Consider the following 18,363-nt stretch of genomic DNA (forward strand, 5'->3'; position numbering starts at 1 on the left):
GAGGGGGGGGGGGGGTCTCCTGGCTGTTCACACAGGTGTGTCATTGCTGTACATTGACCATGCATTGCTTCTGTGGTATTGCAAAGGCAAAGACAAATGCTTCCAGCCATCCATTGCACTAATGGATTGGTCATCAGCTGGCTGTCTATGTCCCGCATCAATATAGACCAAAGTACAGAGGGTTAGGCTATGCTATTGTGCACCTACCTGATGCATCAGAAGGTGCGAGGCCCTTGCTAAATTCTGTGCACAGACTTTGAGATCTATACTTTAGACTGTATCTAAACCTGCTCCAACATGGACTGACATTCTGGCCTACTTTCAGCCGATGCGACTTGTCTGTCGCTGAACAGTCGCTTTTTATGTATTCAGCACCTATGTATAATGTTGTAAAAATGCTCTAGAAGCTAAAGTCGCAGAAATGTCACACATATTTGGCCTGCAACTTTCTGTGCGACAAATTCAGACAGGAAAAATCAGTATAAATCCTTAGAAAATTATCCCCCAGTGTCTCCATCTGCTGGCGGTATTGAATAAGCATTGCTGCACTGATGGGGTATGCATTAGACGAAAAAAAAGAAGAAAAAGAAGAATAATACGCCCAGAAAAGAGGCGAAAAGGAGAAAAACGTAAAAAAACGTGAAAAAAAAGTAAGAGGAAGAGAAGGGAAAAAAAGGTGGAAATGGGTTTAAAAGTGATTTCGGCGGAGAAATATATATATATATATATATATATATATATATATATATATATACGCGCACACACACACATATATATAAACGTATTCTCCGTTGAGATATTGCAGCCGTTGCTGTGTCCAGGCCCAGGAGCCTTAGCACTGTGCTGTGATGTCACTCAATACCACTGACATCACTAGGTGTAAACAACATCTCTCCTTTGCTGTGTATGTGACTATGGAGCTGTTTGGTGATGTCGTCTATTATGGCCTTCATAGAAGCAACAGGAGATTGTTGCATCCATCTAGAACCCTCAGAACTACAGTGCTATGATGTCACTCACTTCCACAGGTCTTGCAGAGTGTAAACAACAACAACCCAGCTTTGTTGTGTATGTAACCATAGGGATTTGTGATGTCACCTAGAACCTTCACAGCAGCGACAGCTTTATGAGGAGCATCAGCACTGCTCTGCCTGAGCAGAACCATCACCGCCATAGGTTGTCAAATAACCCGGGTTTAACCCACACAGGTAAGTCCAATGGGGTGCAGGCATGTCCTCTATGCTTACAGCTTCCCGTGGGTGTTGGTTTGATACCGTTTGGGGACAGCCAAGGAGGCATCTGCAGGCAACAAAGGTAGGTGTGTGCTTGTGTGTGTGTTTCCTATGCAGATCCTAAGCCCAGTGTCACATGCAAGTAGGAGGAGTAAGAAGGGTTCCTGGCAAATCCGGGTTATGGATTGAATTTAAAAAGGCCCCGTGGGAGTGCAATGGGCCCCTGTCTTGCTGCTTAGCAATAATGGTATGGGTTTAGGTTCTGCTGTGTGTACTGGTGGTTGACTGCCCCCCAGCCCAGAGTGTGCATGGAAAATTGTCTGGCAGCCTCCCTGACAGCAAGCAGTGATAGTGCCCATGAAGGGCACCTTGTTGGGCCCGCCCCTTTCACGGTTATCGCTTCTCGGCCTTTTGGCTAAGATCAAGTGTAGTATCTGTTCTTATCAGTTTAATATCTGATACGTCCCCTATCTGGGGACCATATATTAAATGGATTTTTGAGAACGGGGGCCGATTTCGAAGCTTGCTTCCGTCGCCCTATGCATTGACCCGATATGGCAGTATCTTCGGGTACAGTGCACCACCCCCTTACAGGGTTAAAAAGAAAGATTCCTACTTTCATTGCTACCTGCTTGCTGGCTAGCCAGCTAGCCAGCCCTGTGGGCCTTGCTGCTGCTGCAGCCAAAAAACAAAAGGTGGTGCTGCTGCTGCTTCTGCTGCTTCTGCTTCTGCTTGTGTCTGGCCGCTGTTGGAGCGTCCAGGCACAGGACTTCTGCTGCTGCTGACTAAATGGCCTCCTTAATTGGATCATTTGAGTAGCCAGCACACCTGTGCAGGTAGGGCATGACATGATAGGCAGCTGCCTTGATAGCGGGTGGGTGCTGAATGTTCCTAATTGACAAAATAAGATTAATGCTTATGAAGAAATATAAAATCTCATCCCTTCCCCAATATCGCGCCACACCCCTACCCCTTAATTCCCTGGTTGAACTTGATGGACATATGTCTTTTTTCGACCGTACTAACTATGTAACTATGTAACATAACATGGGGGGGGGGGGGTCTCCTGGCTGTTCACACAGGTGTGTCATTGCTGTACATTGACCATGCATTGCTTCTGTGGTATTGCAAAGGCAAAGACAAATGCTTCCAGCCATCCATTGCACTAATGGATTGGTCATCAGCTGGCTGTCTATGTCCCGCATCAATATAGACCAAAGTACAGAGGGTTAGGCTATGCTATTGTGCACCTACCTGATGCATCAGAAGGTGCGAGGCCCTTGCTAAATTCTGTGCACAGACTTTGAGATCTATACTTTAGACTGTATCTAAACCTGCTCCAACATGGACTGACATTCTGGCCTACTTTCAGCCGATGCGACTTGTCTGTCGCTGAACAGTCGCTTTTTATGTATTCAGCACCTATGTATAATGTTGTAAAAATGCTCTAGAAGCTAAAGTCGCAGAAATGTCACACATATTTGGCCTGCAACTTTCTGTGCGACAAATTCAGACAGGAAAAATCAGTATAAATCCTTAGAAAATTATCCCCCAGTGTCTCCATCTGCTGGCGGTATTGAATAAGCATTGCTGCACTGATGGGGTATGCATTAGACGAAAAAAAAGAAGAAAAAGAAGAATAATACGCCCAGAAAAGAGGCGAAAAGGAGAAAAACTTAAAAAAACGTGAAAAAAAAGTAAGAGGAAGAGAAGGGAAAAAAAGGTGGAAATGGGTTTAAAAGTGATTTCGGCGGAGAAATATATATATATATATATATATATATATATATATACGCGCACACACACACATATATATAAACGTATTCTCCGTTGAGATATTGCAGCCGCTGCTGTGTCCAGGCCCAGGAGCCTTAGCACTGTGCTGTGATGTCACTCAATACCACTGACATCACTAGGTGTAAACAACATCTCTCCTTTGCTGTGTATGTGACTATGGAGCTGTTTGGTGATGTCGTCTATTATGGCCTTCATAGAAGCAACAGGAGATTGTTGCATCCATCTAGAACCCTCAGAACTACAGTGCTATGATGTCACTCACTTCCACAGGCCTTGCAGAGTGTAAACAACAACAACCCAGCTTTGTTGTGTATGTAACCATAGGGATTTGTGATGTCACCTAGAACCTTCACAGCAGCGACAGCTTTATGAGGAGCATCAGCACTGCTCTGCCTGAGCAGAACCATCACCGCCATAGGTTGTCAAATAACCCGGGTTTAACCCACACAGGTAAGTCCAATGGGGTGCAGGCATGTCCTCTATGCTTACAGCTTCCCGTGGGTGTTGGTTTGATACCGTTTGGGGACAGCCAAGGAGGCATCTGCAGGCAACAAAGGTAGGTGTGTGCTTGTGTGTGTGTTTCCTATGCAGATCCTAAGCCCAGTGTCACATGCAAGTAGGAGGAGTAAGAAGGGTTCCTGGCAAATCCGGGTTATGGATTGCATTTAAAAAGGCCCCGTGGGAGTGCAATGGGCCCCTGTCTTGCTGCTTAGCAATAATGGTATGGGTTTAGGTTCTGCTGTGTGTACTGGTGGTTGACTGCCCCCCAGCCCAGAGTGTGCATGGAAAATTGTCTGGCAGCCTCCCTGACAGCAAGCAGTGATAGTGCCCATGAAGGGCACCTTGTTGGGCCCGCCCCTTTCACGGTTATCGCTTCTCGGCCTTTTGGCTAAGATCAAGTGTAGTATCTGTTCTTATCAGTTTAATATCTGATACGTCCCCTATCTGGGGACCATATATTAAATGGATTTTTGAGAACGGGGGCCGATTTCGAAGCTTGCTTCCGTCGCCCTATGCATTGACCCGATATGGCAGTATCTTCGGGTACAGTGCACCACCCCCTTACAGGGTTAAAAAGAAAGATTCCTACTTTCATTGCTACCTGCTTGCTGGCTAGCCAGCTAGCCAGCCCTGTGGGCCTTGCTGCTGCTGCAGCCAAAAAACAAAAGGTGGTGCTGCTGCTGCTTCTGCTGCTTCTGCTTCTGCTTGTGTCTGGCCGCTGTTGGAGCGTCCAGGCACAGGACTTCTGCTGCTGCTGACTAAATGGCCTCCTTAATTGGATCATTTGAGTAGCCAGCACACCTGTGCAGGTAGGGCATGACATGATAGGCAGCTGCCTTGATAGCGGGTGGGTGCTGAATGTTCCTAATTGACAAAATAAGATTAATGCTTATGAAGAAATATAAAATCTCATCCCTTCCCCAATATCGCGCCACACCCCTACCCCTTAATTCCCTGGTTGAACTTGATGGACATATGTCTTTTTTCGACCGTACTAACTATGTAACTATGTAACATAACATGGGGGGGGGGGGGTCTCCTGGCTGTTCACACAGGTGTGTCATTGCTGTACATTGACCATGCATTGCTTCTGTGGTATTGCAAAGGCAAAGACAAATGCTTCCAGCCATCCATTGCACTAATGGATTGGTCATCAGCTGGCTGTCTATGTCCCGCATCAATATAGACCAAAGTACAGAGGGTTAGGCTATGCTATTGTGCACCTACCTGATGCATCAGAAGGTGCGAGGCCCTTGCTAAATTCTGTGCACAGACTTTGAGATCTATACTTTAGACTGTATCTAAACCTGCTCCAACATGGACTGACATTCTGGCCTACTTTCAGCCGATGCGACTTGTCTGTCGCTGAACAGTCGCTTTTTATGTATTCAGCACCTATGTATAATGTTGTAAAAATGCTCTAGAAGCTAAAGTCGCAGAAATGTCACACATATTTGGCCTGCAACTTTCTGTGCGACAAATTCAGACAGGAAAAATCAGTATAAATCCTTAGAAAATTATCCCCCAGTGTCTCCATCTGCTGGCGGTATTGAATAAGCATTGCTGCACTGATGGGGTATGCATTAGACGAAAAAAAAGAAGAAAAAGAAGAATAATACGCCCAGAAAAGAGGCGAAAAGGAGAAAAACGTAAAAAAACGTGAAAAAAAAGTAAGAGGAAGAGAAGGGAAAAAAAGGTGGAAATGGGTTTAACCCCTTAAGGACACATGACGTACTGGAACGTCATGTGTCCACTCCCGATCTATAACGCGGGGCCACGGCGTGGCCCCGCGTCATAGCGGGTCGGGCCCGGCCTCTAACAACGGCCGGGACCCGTGGCTAATAGCGCGCGGCATTGATCGCTGTGCCGCGCGCTATTAACCCTTTAGACGCGGCGTTCAAAGTTGAACGCCGCGTCTAAAGTGAAACCGAAAGCATCCCGGCTAGCTCAGTGGGCTGTTCGGGATAGCCGCGGTGAAATCGCGGCATCCCGAACAGCTGACAGGACAGCGGGAGGGCCCCTACCTGCCTCCTCGCTGTCCGATCGCCAAATGACTGCTCAGTGCCTGAGATCCAGGCATGAGCAGTCATCCGGCAGAATCGTTGATCACTGGTTTCTTATGAGAAACCAGTGATCAACATAGAAGATCAGTGTGTGCAGTGTTATAGGTCCCTATGGGACCTATAACACTGCAAAAAAAAAGTGAAAAAAAAAAGTGAATAAACATCATTTAACTCCTCCCCTATTAAAAGTTTGAATCACCCCCCTTTTCCAATAAAAAAAAAAACACAGTGTAAATAAAAATAAAAATAAACATATGTGGTATCACCGCGTGCGGAAATGTCCGAATTATAAAAATATATCATTAATTAAACCGCTCGGTCAATGGCGTGCGCGCAAAAAAATTCCAAAGTCCAAAATAGTGCATTTTTGGTCACTTTTTATATCATTTAAAAATGAATAAAAAGTGATCAATAAGTCCTATCAATGCACAAATGGTACCGTTAAAAACTTCAGATCATGGCGCAAAAAATGAGCCCTCATACCGCCCCATACACGGAAAAATAAAAAAGTTATAGGGGTCAGAAGATGACAATTTTAAACGTATTAATTTTCCTGCATGTAGTTATGATTTTTTCCAGAAGTCCGACAAAATCAAACCTATATAAGTAGGGTATCATTTTAATCGTATGGACCTACAGAATACATATCAGGTGTTATTTTTACCGAAAAATGTACTACGTAGAAACGGAAGCCCCCAAAAGTTACAAAACAGCGTTTTTTTTTCAATTTTGTCGCACAATGATTTTTTTTCCTGCTTCACCACAGATTTTTGGGCAAAATGACTGACGTCATTACAAAGTAGAATTGGTGGCGCAAAAAATAAGCCATCATATGGATTTTTAGGTGTAAATTTGAAAGAGTTATGATTTTTTAAAGGCAAGGAGCAAAAAACGAAAATGCTAAAACGGAAAAACCTCCGGTCCTTAAGGGGTTAAAAGTGATTTCGGCGGAGAAATATATATATATATATATATATATATATATATATACGCGCACACACACACATATATATAAACGTATTCTCCGTTGAGATATTGCAGCCGCTGCTGTGTCCAGGCCCAGGAGCCTTAGCACTGTGCTGTGATGTCACTCAATACCACTGACATCACTAGGTGTAAACAACATCTCTCCTTTGCTGTGTATGTGACTATGGAGCTGTTTGGTGATGTCGTCTATTATGGCCTTCATAGAAGCAACAGGAGATTGTTGCATCCATCTAGAACCCTCAGAACTACAGTGCTATGATGTCACTCACTTCCACAGGCCTTGCAGAGTGTAAACAACAACAACCCAGCTTTGTTGTGTATGTAACCATAGGGATTTGTGATGTCACCTAGAACCTTCACAGCAGCGACAGCTTTATGAGGAGCATCAGCACTGCTCTGCCTGAGCAGAACCATCACCGCCATAGGTTGTCAAATAACCCGGGTTTAACCCACACAGGTAAGTCCAATGGGGTGCAGGCATGTCCTCTATGCTTACAGCTTCCCATGGGTGTTGGTTTGATACCGTTTGGGGACAGCCAAGGAGGCATCTGCAGGCAACAAAGGTAGGTGTGTGCTTGTGTGTGTGTTTCCTATGCAGATCCTAAGCCCAGTGTCACATGCAAGTAGGAGGAGTAAGAAGGGTTCCTGGCAAATCCGGGTTATGGATTGCATTTAAAAAGGCCCCGTGGGAGTGCAATGGGCCCCTGTCTTGCTGCTTAGCAATAATGGTATGGGTTTAGGTTCTGCTGTGTGTACTGGTGGTTGACTGCCCCCCAGCCCAGAGTGTGCATGGAAAATTGTCTGGCAGCCTCCCTGACAGCAAGCAGTGATAGTGCCCATGAAGGGCACCTTGTTGGGCCCGCCCCTTTCACGGTTATCGCTTCTCGGCCTTTTGGCTAAGATCAAGTGTAGTATCTGTTCTTATCAGTTTAATATCTGATACGTCCCCTATCTGGGGACCATATATTAAATGGATTTTTGAGAACGGGGGCCGATTTCGAAGCTTGCTTCCGTCGCCCTATGCATTGACCCGATATGGCAGTATCTTCGGGTACAGTGCACCACCCCCTTACAGGGTTAAAAAGAAAGATTCCTACTTTCATTGCTACCTGCTTGCTGGCTAGCCAGCTAGCCAGCCCTGTGGGCCTTGCTGCTGCTGCAGCCAAAAAACAAAAGGTGGTGCTGCTGCTGCTTCTGCTGCTTCTGCTTCTGCTTGTGTCTGGCCGCTGTTGGAGCGTCCAGGCACAGGACTTCTGCTGCTGCTGACTAAATGGCCTCCTTAATTGGATCATTTGAGTAGCCAGCACACCTGTGCAGGTAGGGCATGACATGATAGGCAGCTGCCTTGATAGCGGGTGGGTGCTGAATGTTCCTAATTGACAAAATAAGATTAATGCTTATGAAGAAATATAAAATCTCATCCCTTCCCCAATATCGCGCCACACCCCTACCCCTTAATTCCCTGGTTGAACTTGATGGACATATGTCTTTTTTCGACCGTACTAACTATGTAACTATGTAACATAACATGGGGGGGGGGGGGGGGTCTCCTGGATGTTCACACAGGTGTGTCATTGCTGTACATTGACCATGCATTGCTTCTGTGGTATTGCAAAGGCAAAGACAAATGCTTCCAGCCATCCATTGCACTAATGGATTGGTCATCAGCTGGCTGTCTATGTCCCGCATCAATATAGACCAAAGTACAGAGGGTTAGGCTATGCTATTGTGCACCTACCTGATGCATCAGAGGGTGCGAGGCCCTTGCTAAATTCTGTGCACAGACTTTGAGATCTATACTTTAGACTGTATCTAAACCTGCTCCAACATGGACTGACATTCTGGCCTACTTTCAGCCGATGCGACTTGTCTGTCGCTGAACAGTCGCTTTTTATGTATTCAGCACCTATGTATAATGTTGTAAAAATGCTCTAGAAGCTAAAGTCGCAGAAATGTCACACATATTTGGCCTGCAACTTTCTGTGCGACAAATTCAGACAGGAAAAATCAGTATAAATCCTTAGAAAATTATCCCCCAGTGTCTCCATCTGCTGGCGGTATTGAATAAGCATTGCTGCACTGATGGGGTATGCATTAGACGAAAAAAAAGAAGAAAAAGAAGAATAATACGCCCAGAAAAGAGGCGAAAAGGAGAAAAACGTAAAAAAACGTGAAAAAAAAGTAAGAGGAAGAGAAGGGAAAAAAAGGTGGAAATGGGTTTAACCCCTTAAGGACACATGACGTACTGGAACGTCATGTGTCCACTCCCGATCTATAACGCGGGGCCACGGCGTGGCCCCGCGTCATAGCGGGTCGGGCCCGGCCTCTAACAACGGCCGGGACCCGTGGCTAATAGCGCGCGGCATTGATCGCTGTGCCGCGCGCTATTAACCCTTTAGACGCGGCGTTCAAAGTTGAACGCCGCGTCTAAAGTGAAACCGAAAGCATCCCGGCTAGCTCAGTGGGCTGTTCGGGATAGCCGCGGTGAAATCGCGGCATCCCGAACAGCTGACAGGACAGCGGGAGGGCCCCTACCTGCCTCCTCGCTGTCCGATCGCCGAATGACTGCTCAGTGCCTGAGATCCAGGCATGAGCAGTCATCCGGCAGAATCGTTGATCACTGGTTTCTTATGAGAAACCAGTGATCAACATAGAAGATCAGTGTGTGCAGTGTTATAGGTCCCTATGGGACCTATAACACTGCAAAAAAAAAGTGAAAAAAAAAAGTGAATAAACATCATTTAACTCCTCCCCTATTAAAAGTTTGAATCACCCCCCTTTTCCAATAAAAAAAAAAACACAGTGTAAATAAAAATAAAAATAAACATATGTGGTATCACCGCGTGCGGAAATGTCCGAATTATAAAAATATATCATTAATTAAACCGCTCGGTCAATGGCGTGCGCGCAAAAAAATTCCAAAGTCCAAAATAGTGCATTTTTGGTCACTTTTTATATCATTTAAAAATGAATAAAAAGTGATCAATAAGTCCTATCAATGCACAAATGGTACCGTTAAAAACTTCAGATCATGGCGCAAAAAATGAGCCCCCATACCGCCCCATAAACGGAAAAATAAAAAAGTTATAGGGGTCAGAAGATGACAATTTTAAACGTATTAATTTTCCTGCATGTAGTTATGATTTTTTCCAGAAGTCCGACAAAATCAAACCTATATAAGTAGGGTATCATTTTAATCGTATGGACCTACAGAATACATATCAGGTGTCATTTTTACCGAAAAATGTACTACGTAGAAACGGAAGCCCCCAAAAGTTACAAAACAGCGTTTTTTTTTCAATTTTGTCGCACAATGATTTTTTTTCCTGCTTCACCACAGATTTTTGGGCAAAATGACTGACGTCATTACAAAGTAGAATTGGTGGCGCAAAAAATAAGCCATCATATGGATTTTTAGGTGTAAATTTGAAAGAGTTATGATTTTTTAAAGGCAAGGAGCAAAAAACGAAAATGCAAAAACGGAAAAACCTCCGGTCCTTAAGGGGTTAAAAGTGATTTCGGCGGAGAAATATATATATATATATATATATATATATATATACGCGCACACACACACATATATATAAACGTATTCTCCGTTGAGATATTGCAGCCGCTGCTGTGTCCAGGCCCAGGAGCCTTAGCACTGTGCTGTGATGTCACTCAATACCACTGACATCACTAGGTGTAAACAACATCTCTCCTTTGCTGTGTATGTGACTATGGAGCTGTTTGGTGATGTCGTCTATTATGGCCTTCATAGAAGCAACAGGAGATTGTTGCATCCATCTAGAACCCTCAGAACTACAGTGCTATGATGTCACTCACTTCCACAGGCCTTGCAGAGTGTAAACAACAACAACCCAGCTTTGTTGTGTATGTAACCATAGGGATTTGTGATGTCACCTAGAACCTTCACAGCAGCGACAGCTTTATGAGGAGCATCAGCACTGCTCTGCCTGAGCAGAACCATCACCGCCATAGGTTGTCAAATAACCCGGGTTTAACCCACACAGGTAAGTCCAATGGGGTGCAGGCATGTCCTCTATGCTTACAGCTTCCCGTGGGTGTTGGTTTGATACCGTTTGGGGACAGCCAAGGAGGCATCTGCAGGCAACAAAGGTAGGTGTGTGCTTGTGTGTGTGTTTCCTATGCAGATCCTAAGCCCAGTGTCACATGCAAGTAGGAGGAGTAAGAAGGGTTCCTGGCAAATCCGGGTTATGGATTGCATTTAAAAAGGCCCCGTGGGAGTGCAATGGGCCCCTGTCTTGCTGCTTAGCAATAATGGTATGGGTTTAGGTTCTGCTGTGTGTACTGGTGGTTGACTGCCCCCCAGCCCAGAGTGTGCATGGAAAATTGTCTGGCAGCCTCCCTGACAGCAAGCAGTGATAGTGCCCATGAAGGGCACCTTGTTGGGCCCGCCCCTTTCACGGTTATCGCTTCTCGGCCTTTTGGCTAAGATCAAGTGTAGTATCTGTTCTTATCAGTTTAATATCTGATACGTCCCCTATCTGGGGACCATATATTAAATGGATTTTTGAGAACGGGGGCCGATTTCGAAGCTTGCTTCCGTCGCCCTATGCATTGACCCGATATGGCAGTATCTTCGGGTACAGTGCACCACCCCCTTACAGGGTTAAAAAGAAAGATTCCTACTTTCATTGCTACCTGCTTGCTGGCTAGCCAGCTAGCCAGCCCTGTGGGCCTTGCTGCTGCTGCAGCCAAAAAACAAAAGGTGGTGCTGCTGCTGCTTCTGCTGCTTCTGCTGCTTCTGCTTCTGCTTGTGTCTGGCCGCTGTTGGAGCGTCCAGGCACAGGACTTCTGCTGCTGCTGACTAAATGGCCTCCTTAATTGGATCATTTGAGTAGCCAGCACACCTGTGCAGGTAGGGCATGACATGATAGGCAGCTGCCTTGATAGCGGGTGGGTGCTGAATGTTCCTAATTGACAAAATAAGATTAATGCTTATGAAGAAATATAAAATCTCATCCCTTCCCCAATATCGCGCCACACCCCTACCCCTTAATTCCCTGGTTGAACTTGATGGACATATGTCTTTTTTCGACCGTACTAACTATGTAACTATGTAACATAACATGGGGGGGGGGGGGGGGGGTCTCCTGGCTGTTCACACAGGTGTGTCATTGCTGTACATTGACCATGCATTGCTTCTGTGGTATTGCAAAGGCAAAGACAAATGCTTCCAGCCATCCATTGCACTAATGGATTGGTCATCAGCTGGCTGTCTATGTCCCGCATCAATATAGACCAAAGTACAGAGGGTTAGGCTATGCTATTGTGCACCTACCTGATGCATCAGAAGGTGCGAGGCCCTTGCTAAATTCTGTGCACAGACTTTGAGATCTATACTTTAGACTGTATCTAAACCTGCTCCAACATGGACTGACATTCTGGCCTACTTTCAGCCGATGCGACTTGTCTGTCGCTGAACAGTCGCTTTTTATGTATTCAGCACCTATGTATAATGTTGTAAAAATGCTCTAGAAGCTAAAGTCGCAGAAATGTCACACATATTTGGCCTGCAACTTTTTGTGCGACAAATTCAGACAGGAAAAATCAGTATAAATCCTTAGAAAATTATCCCCCAGTGTCTCCATCTGCTGGCGGTATTGAATAAGCATTGCTGCACTGATGGGGTATGCATTAGACGAAAAAAAAGAAGAAAAAGAAGAATAATACGCCCAGAAAAGAGGCGAAAAGGAGAAAAACGTAAAAAAACGTGAAAAAAAAGTAAGAGGAAGAGAAGGGAAAAAAAGGTGGAAATGGGTTTAAAAGTGATTTCGGCGGAGAAATATATATATATATATATATATATATATATATATATATATATATATATACGCGCACACACACACATATATATAAACGTATTCTCCGTTGAGATATTGCAGCCGCTGCTGTGTCCAGGCCCAGGAGCCTTAGCACTGTGCTGTGATGTCACTCAATACCACTGACATCACTAGGTGTAAACAACATCTCTCCTTTGCTGTGTATGTGACTATGGAGCTGTTTGGTGATGTCGTCTATTATGGCCTTCATAGAAGCAACAGGAGATTGTTGCATCCATCTAGAACCCTCAGAACTACAGTGCTATGATGTCACTCACTTCCACAGGCCTTGCAGAGTGTAAACAACAACAACCCAGCTTTGTTGTGTATGTAACCATAGGGATTTGTGATGTCACCTAGAACCTTCACAGCAGCGACAGCTTTATGAGGAGCATCAGCACTGCTCTGCCTGAGCAGAACCATCACCGCCATAGGTTGTCAAATAACCCGGGTTTAACCCACACAGGTAAGTCCAATGGGGTGCAGGCATGTCCTCTATGCTTACAGCTTCCCGTGGGTGTTGGTTTGATACCGTTTGGGGACAGCCAAGGAGGCATCTGCAGGCAACAAAGGTAGGTGTGTGCTTGTGTGTGTGTTTCCTATGCAGATCCTAAGCCCAGTGTCACATGCAAGTAGGAGGAGTAAGAAGGGTTCCTGGCAAATCCGGGTTATGGATTGCATTTAAAAAGGCCCCGTGGGAGTGCAATGGGCCCCTGTCTTGCTGCTTAGCAATAATGGTATGGGTTTAGGTTCTGCTGTGTGTACTGGTGGTTGACTGCCCCCCAGCCCAGAGTGTGCATGGAAAATTGTCTGGCAGCCTCCCTGACAGCAAGCAGTGATAGTGCCCATGAAGGGCACCTTGTTGGGCCCGCCCCTTTCACGGTTATCGCTTCTCGGCCTTTTGGCTAAGATCAAGTGTAGTATCTGTTCTTATCAGTTTAATATCTGATACGTCCCCTATCTGGGGACCATATATTAAATGGATTTTTGAGAACGGGGGCCGATTTCGAAGCTTGCTTCCGTCGCCCTATGCATTGACCCGATATGGCAGTATCTTCGGGTACAGTGCACCACCCCCTTACAGGGTTAAAAAGAAAGATTCCTACTTTCATTGCTACCTGCTTGCTGGCTAGCCAGCTAGCCAGCCCTGTGGGCCTTGCTGCTGCTGCAGCCAAAAAACAAAAGGTGGTGCTGCTGCTGCTTCTGCTGCTTCTGCTGCTTCTGCTTCTGCTTGTGTCTGGCCGCTGTTGGAGCGTCCAGGCACAGGACTTCTGCTGCTGCTGACTAAATGGCCTCCTTAATTGGATCATTTGAGTAGCCAGCACACCTGTGCAGGTAGGGCATGACATGATAGGCAGCTGCCTTGATAGCGGGTGGGTGCTGAATGTTCCTAATTGACAAAATAAGATTAATGCTTATGAAGAAATATAAAATCTCATCCCTTCCCCAATATCGCGCCACACCCCTACCCCTTAATTCCCTGGTTGAACTTGATGGACATATGTCTTTTTTCGACCGTACTAACTATGTAACTATGTAACATAACATGGGGGGGGGGGGGGGGGGTCTCCTGGCTGTTCACACAGGTGTGTCATTGCTGTACATTGACCATGCATTGCTTCTGTGGTATTGCAAAGGCAAAGACAAATGCTTCCAGCCATCCATTGCACTAATGGATTGGTCATCAGCTGGCTGTCTATGTCCCGCATCAATATAGACCAAAGTACAGAGGGTTAGGCTATGCTATTGTGCACCTACCTGATGCATCAGAAGGTGCGAGGCCCTTGCTAAATTCTGTGCACAGACTTTGAGATCTATACTTTAGACTGTATCTAAACCTGCTCCAACATGGACTGACATTCTGGCCTACTTTCAGCCGATGCGACTTGTCTGTCGCTGAACAGTCTCTTTTTATGTATTCAGCACCTATGTATAATGTTGTAAAAATGCTCTAGAAGCTAAAGTCGCAGAAATGTCACACATATTTGGCCTGCAACTTTTTGTGCGACAAATTCAGACAGGAAAAATCAGTATAAATCCTTAGAAAATTATCCCCCAGTGTCTCCATCTGCTGGCGGTATTGAATAAGCATTGCTGCACTGATGGGGTATGCATTAGACGAAAAAAAAGAAGAAAAAGAAGAATAATACGCCCAGAAAAGAGGCGAAAAGGAGAAAAACGTAAAAAAACGTGAAAAAAAAGTAAGAGGAAGAGAAGGGAAAAAAAGGTGGAAATGGGTTTAAAAGTGATTTCGGCGGAGAAATATATATATATATATATATATATATATATATATATATATATATACGCGCACACACACACATATATATAAACGTATTCTCCGTTGAGATATTGCAGCCGCTGCTGTGTCCAGGCCCAGGAGCCTTAGCACTGTGCTGTGATGTCACTCAATACCACTGACATCACTAGGTGTAAACAACATCTCTCCTTTGCTGTGTATGTGACTATGGAGCTGTTTGGTGATGTCGTCTATTATGGCCTTCATAGAAGCAACAGGAGATTGTTGCATCCATCTAGAACCCTCAGAACTACAGTGCTATGATGTCACTCACTTCCACAGGCCTTGCAGAGTGTAAACAACAACAACCCAGCTTTGTTGTGTATGTAACCATAGGGATTTGTGATGTCACCTAGAACCTTCACAGCAGCGACAGCTTTATGAGGAGCATCAGCACTGCTCTGCCTGAGCAGAACCATCACCGCCATAGGTTGTCAAATAACCCGGGTTTAACCCACACAGGTAAGTCCAATGGGGTGCAGGCATGTCCTCTATGCTTACAGCTTCCCGTGGGTGTTGGTTTGATACCGTTTGGGGACAGCCAAGGAGGCATCTGCAGGCAACAAAGGTAGGTGTGTGCTTGTGTGTGTGTTTCCTATGCAGATCCTAAGCCCAGTGTCACATGCAAGTAGGAGGAGTAAGAAGGGTTCCTGGCAAATCCGGGTTATGGATTGCATTTAAAAAGGCCCCGTGGGAGTGCAATGGGCCCCTGTCTTGCTGCTTAGCAATAATGGTATGGGTTTAGGTTCTGCTGTGTGTACTGGTGGTTGACTGCCCCCCAGCCCAGAGTGTGCATGGAAAATTGTCTGGCAGCCTCCCTGACAGCAAGCAGTGATAGTGCCCATGAAGGGCACCTTGTTGGGCCCGCCCCTTTCACGGTTATCGCTTCTCGGCCTTTTGGCTAAGATCAAGTGTAGTATCTGTTCTTATCAGTTTAATATCTGATACGTCCCCTATCTGGGGACCATATATTAAATGGATTTTTGAGAACGGGGGCCGATTTCGAAGCTTGCTTCCGTCGCCCTATGCATTGACCCGATATGGCAGTATCTTCGGGTACAGTGCACCACCCCCTTACAGGGTTAAAAAGAAAGATTCCTACTTTCATTGCTACCTGCTTGCTGGCTAGCCAGCTAGCCAGCCCTGTGGGCCTTGCTGCTGCTGCAGCCAAAAAACAAAAGGTGGTGCTGCTGCTGCTTCTGCTGCTTCTGCTTCTGCTTGTGTCTGGCCGCTGTTGGAGCGTCCAGGCACAGGACTTCTGCTGCTGCTGACTAAATGGCCTCCTTAATTGGATCATTTGAGTAGCCAGCACACCTGTGCAGGTAGGGCATGACATGATAGGCAGCTGCCTTGATAGCGGGTGGGTGCTGAATGTTCCTAATTGACAAAATAAGATTAATGCTTATGAAGAAATATAAAATCTCATCCCTTCCCCAATATCGCGCCACACCCCTACCCCTTAATTCCCTGGTTGAACTTGATGGACATATGTCTTTTTTCGACCGTACTAACTATGTAACTATGTAACATAACATGGGGGGGGGGGGGGGGGGGTCTCCTGGCTGTTCACACAGGTGTGTCATTGCTGTACATTGACCATGCATTGCTTCTGTGGTATTGCAAAGGCAAAGACAAATGCTTCCAGCCATCCATTGCACTAATGGATTGGTCATCAGCTGGCTGTCTATGTCCCGCATCAATATAGACCAAAGTACAGAGGGTTAGGCTATGCTATTGTGCACCTACCTGATGCATCAGAAGGTGCGAGGCCCTTGCTAAATTCTGTGCACAGACTTTGAGATCTATACTTTAGACTGTATCTAAACCTGCTCCAACATGGACTGACATTCTGGCCTACTTTCAGCCGATGCGACTTGTCTGTCGCTGAACAGTCGCTTTTTATGTATTCAGCACCTATGTATAATGTTGTAAAAATGCTCTAGAAGCTAAAGTCGCAGAAATGTCACACATATTTGGCCTGCAACTTTCTGTGCGACAAATTCAGACAGGAAAAATCAGTATAAATCCTTAGAAAATTATCCCCCAGTGTCTCCATCTGCTGGCGGTATTGAATAAGCATTGCTGCACTGATGGGGTATGCATTAGACGAAAAAAAAGAAGAAAAAGAAGAATAATACGCCCAGAAAAGAGGCGAAAAGGAGAAAAACGTAAAAAAACGTGAAAAAAAAGTAAGAGGAAGAGAAGGGAAAAAAAGGTGGAAATGGGTTTAAAAGTGATTTCGGCGGAGAAATATATATATATATATATATATATATATATATATACGCGCACACACACACATATATATATAAACGTATTCTCCGTTGAGATATTGCAGCCGCTGCTGTGTCCAGGCCCAGGAGCCTTAGCACTGTGCTGTGATGTCACTCAATACCACTGACATCACTAGGTGTAAACAACATCTCTCCTTTGCTGTGTATGTGACTATGGAGCTGTTTGGTGATGTCGTCTATTATGGCCTTCATAGAAGCAACAGGAGATTGTTGCATCCATCTAGAACCCTCAGAACTACAGTGCTATGATGTCACTCACTTCCACAGGCCTTGCAGAGTGTAAACAACAACAACCCAGCTTTGTTGTGTATGTAACCATAGGGATTTGTGATGTCACCTAGAACCTTCACAGCAGCGACAGCTTTATGAGGAGCATCAGCACTGCTCTGCCTGAGCAGAACCATCACCGCCATAGGTTGTCAAATAACCCGGGTTTAACCCACACAGGTAAGTCCAATGGGGTGCAGGCATGTCCTCTATGCTTACAGCTTCCCGTGGGTGTTGGTTTGATACCGTTTGGGGACAGCCAAGGAGGCATCTGCAGGCAACAAAGGTAGGTGTGTGCTTGTGTGTGTGTTTCCTATGCAGATCCTAAGCCCAGTGTCACATGCAAGTAGGAGGAGTAAGAAGGGTTCCTGGCAAATCCGGGTTATGGATTGCATTTAAAAAGGCCCCGTGGGAGTGCAATGGGCCCCTGTCTTGCTGCTTAGCAATAATGGTATGGGTTTAGGTTCTGCTGTGTGTACTGGTGGTTGACTGCCCCCCAGCCCAGAGTGTGCATGGAAAATTGTCTGGCAGCCTCCCTGACAGCAAGCAGTGATAGTGCCCATGAAGGGCACCTTGTTGGGCCCGCCCCTTTCACGGTTATCGCTTCTCGGCCTTTTGGCTAAGATCAAGTGTAGTATCTGTTCTTATCAGTTTAATATCTGATACGTCCCCTATCTGGGGACCATATATTAAATGGATTTTTGAGAACGGGGGCCGATTTTGAAGCTTGCTTCCGTCGCCCTATGCATTGACCCGATATGGCAGTATCTTCGGGTACAGTGCACCACCCCCTTACAGGGTTAAAAAGAAAGATTCCTACTTTCATTGCTACCTGCTTGCTGGCTAGCCAGCTAGCCAGCCCTGTGGGCCTTGCTGCTGCTGCAGCCAAAAAACAAAAGGTGGTGCTGCTGCTGCTTCTGCTGCTTCTGCTTCTGCTTGTGTCTGGCCGCTGTTGGAGCGTCCAGGCACAGGACTTCTGCTGCTGCTGACTAAATGGCCTCCTTAATTGGATCATTTGAGTAGCCAGCACACCTGTGCAGGTAGGGCATGACATGATAGGCAGCTGCCTTGATA

General features: G+C 45.7%; 7 non-coding genes across 7 annotated transcripts; all 7 read left to right on the forward strand.

Moving 5' to 3' along the window:
• The first annotated feature begins 1,627 nt into the window (after nt 1-1,627).
• LOC130303474 (U2 spliceosomal RNA) lies at nt 1,628-1,818 on the forward strand. Its single transcript, XR_008853535.1, has one exon. It is a non-coding gene; the product is annotated as a U2 spliceosomal RNA (small nuclear RNA).
• Nucleotides 1,819-3,898: 2,080 nt separating this feature from the next.
• Nucleotides 3,899-4,089, forward strand: LOC130303475 (U2 spliceosomal RNA). The gene has a single exon (XR_008853536.1). It is a non-coding gene; the product is annotated as a U2 spliceosomal RNA (small nuclear RNA).
• A 3,367-nt stretch (nt 4,090-7,456) lies between these two features.
• LOC130303476 (U2 spliceosomal RNA) lies at nt 7,457-7,647 on the forward strand. The gene has a single exon (XR_008853537.1). It is a non-coding gene; the product is annotated as a U2 spliceosomal RNA (small nuclear RNA).
• Nucleotides 7,648-11,015: 3,368 nt separating this feature from the next.
• Nucleotides 11,016-11,206, forward strand: LOC130303477 (U2 spliceosomal RNA). The gene has a single exon (XR_008853538.1). It is a non-coding gene; the product is annotated as a U2 spliceosomal RNA (small nuclear RNA).
• A 2,108-nt stretch (nt 11,207-13,314) lies between these two features.
• LOC130303478 (U2 spliceosomal RNA) lies at nt 13,315-13,505 on the forward strand. Its single transcript, XR_008853539.1, has one exon. It is a non-coding gene; the product is annotated as a U2 spliceosomal RNA (small nuclear RNA).
• A 2,104-nt stretch (nt 13,506-15,609) lies between these two features.
• LOC130303479 (U2 spliceosomal RNA) lies at nt 15,610-15,800 on the forward strand. Its single transcript, XR_008853540.1, has one exon. It is a non-coding gene; the product is annotated as a U2 spliceosomal RNA (small nuclear RNA).
• Nucleotides 15,801-17,888: 2,088 nt separating this feature from the next.
• Nucleotides 17,889-18,079, forward strand: LOC130303472 (U2 spliceosomal RNA). Its single transcript, XR_008853533.1, has one exon. It is a non-coding gene; the product is annotated as a U2 spliceosomal RNA (small nuclear RNA).
• The last annotated feature ends 284 nt before the right edge of the window (nt 18,080-18,363 follow it).

This window comes from Hyla sarda, unplaced genomic scaffold (assembly GCF_029499605.1).
Source record: "Hyla sarda isolate aHylSar1 unplaced genomic scaffold, aHylSar1.hap1 scaffold_1229, whole genome shotgun sequence".
Classification (NCBI taxonomy): Eukaryota; Metazoa; Chordata; class Amphibia; order Anura; family Hylidae; genus Hyla; species Hyla sarda.